Below are 2,698 nucleotides of genomic sequence, written 5' to 3'. Positions count from 1 at the left end.
GCTTGTTGGCAAATAAAATGCTTGTGGGTTTCACCCAAGTGGTACAATACAGCAGCTGGATTTCCTCACATTTTCACCTGTTGGATCATGGTATGATTACTGTGTGTTTGTGCATGTACGTGGGTGTTATTTAGGAGATAAACATACTGTGTTTTCAATGAAGAAGGTTACCTGTAGATTTAACCCGGCTAAATTGAATTTGGAACTGAACGCGCAAATGTTAAATTTAGCGCGTTTAAATCTACAAGTAACCTAGCTTTACATTGAAAACACAGTACATTTACCTCCATTCTGCCATGACTAAATAAACCTGAACTCTTTGGTGTTAGCAAATATACTGAGTGAAGCGGCATGGGTTGAGTTCAGTGTTTTGAGTGGGTTATCGATCAGAACTACGGAATTGCCGAACAAAATATGGTGCTGTATATACTCAAGCAGTTTGTTTACACCGAACATATGACAGGCATTCATAGCATATAAGCACGGCAACTTGGTAAGCTAACATGAGGTGGGCATCCCTAAAGAAAAAACAAAGCAAGCTTTGCAAGGCTTTCGCCTTTCATTTATTTCTCGAAAATAAGTACTGCAAGGCTTTCGCTCCACATCGCATGTCACCATTATGACGTCATATCGCCCATTGTGACGCAAAACATATGATGTCACAGTCGTATATAGAAAAGCGCCAAAATTCCAAGATCTGTCTCCAAAATGTAAATACTTTCCCTTTGTAGATTTCTATCGTGTTTTCTGCAGGAAATGTATTGCCACAAATCGTTTGAATATTGTAGTATCCACATGTGCATTTTGTAACCTGTAATTGTAGATAAAAATATTGAAATATGCCTACCGACAATGACTGAAAATAGTACTATGAATATTAGCTTCAGCGGTGATGCAGCCGTCAAACCGTCTGTTTCAGTCAGAGGGGGTTTATTGTGATTTAATAGCCTCTGATCGACCAAAAATATTTATATACTGAACAGCATTGAAAACGCACCAGCAATAAATCTTGAAATATTACAAAAACAACCACAGCAATGACCGATTAGAACAGACATAGGCGGATTATTAAGAAAGACGACAAAGGAAACAGGAATACCACTCAGTAATTACAATTACGTCATCGGTGTAAGGAAGACACATAGGGTTAAAATAAATAGTCAATATCTGGTATGTCCGCCATTGACAGCAACACAGGCCATGCAACGTCTTCTCATTGATCGATTAAGTCTGCGAATAGTGTTCTGGGGCATTCCACTCTTGACGTAGTGTATCTTCAAGTTCTCTCAGGTTCTGTACTTGCGGATGACGTGAGAGGTGTTGACCAAGGTGTTGACCAAGGTGATCCCATAAGATGTTCAATTGGCGATAGATCGGGTGACAGGGCTGGCCATGGAAGCAGAGGCACATTATTGTTCACTAGGTACTGTGTTGAAACATGTGCTGTGTGGGCTCTTGCATTATCTTGCTGGAAGGTGTGCATATCCTGGTGCTGATGAAAGAATGGGATGACGCGATTTGCCAATATGTTATTCCTGTAGCAAAGGGCATTAACTCTTCCACGACAAACATGGAGCTCTGTTCAATGGTTATGACTGCCGCCCCACACCATGACACTCCCTCATGACACAATCTCTGGTGGTTCTTGTCTGCTGGTATCTGCTCAGTAGCCTGAGAACTGTTGAATGATGGCATTGAAACCGTTGTGCAACAACGCTACTTGACGTACCAACTTGAAGCATGCCCAAGGCACGTTCACGTTCCTCTGCTGTTAATCTTGGCATTTCTTGTGTCAGATAATGTAGTGTGAGACACACACACATCTCACACTACATTATAGTGGTACCAGACAATTTCGTTATCCACACCCACTGGCGGCTGTTCACATGCACGCACGCACCCACATACACAATCGTTGTACCAGAAAATCTCATTATCCACACCCACTGGCAGCTCTTTGCTTACCCGGTAAGCAAATCTCACCATATTTTATTGCATGGAGCAAGGGTAAAAGTGAATTAATTTAAGACACCAATTTTTGAACTCATTTAAGATCATGACCAGTAATATCATTTCTCGAACTTAAGTACTTTCTGTTAAAGTTTGTCCCCTTTGAGAGTGAGTGAGTGAGGTTTTACGCCGCTTTTAGCAATATTCCAGCGATATCACGTTGGGGGGACACCAGAAATGGGCTTCACACATTGTACCCAAGTTGGGAATCGAACCCGGGTCTTCGGCGTGACGAGCTAACGCTTTAACCACTAGACTACCTGACCACCCCGTCCCTTTTGAGAAGCGGACAGAAAGACGGAAGGATGGACAGAAACTCAGCCCACTTCGTGACGGGGGATACCAGAAAAAAGAGTCTGTAGAAAGGGGTCGGCTATTCCAAGATACACTTTCATGATAGAATTTTCAGATCTTGATCTGTCAGAAACATCACCCAAATGACGGTCCAATAGATTACAACTTCCCGAAAGTTTGGAAGTTGCCACGACTACCTGTTCACTTCCTGGTTCGGCTTATCTACGGGTCATATCATGTTCTGTCATATTTCAGTGGCCAAGTTAATACCTCGGTTTATCTAACGGGTCGGCTTATGTGTGGTCATATACGGTAATTAACTCCCACGATAATATAGCATACAATGAATTGTTTATATCTTTTTAAGCTAAATTCCAATGAAGAAAATACAGAA

The sequence above is a fragment of the Haliotis cracherodii genome, unplaced genomic scaffold, assembly GCF_022045235.1.
Source record: "Haliotis cracherodii isolate W230 unplaced genomic scaffold, xgHalCrac1.p SCAF_5, whole genome shotgun sequence".
NCBI classification, from domain to species: domain Eukaryota; kingdom Metazoa; phylum Mollusca; class Gastropoda; order Lepetellida; family Haliotidae; genus Haliotis; species Haliotis cracherodii.
The sequence above is the reverse complement of the archived record's forward strand: the minus strand, read 5'-3'. Positions refer to the sequence as shown.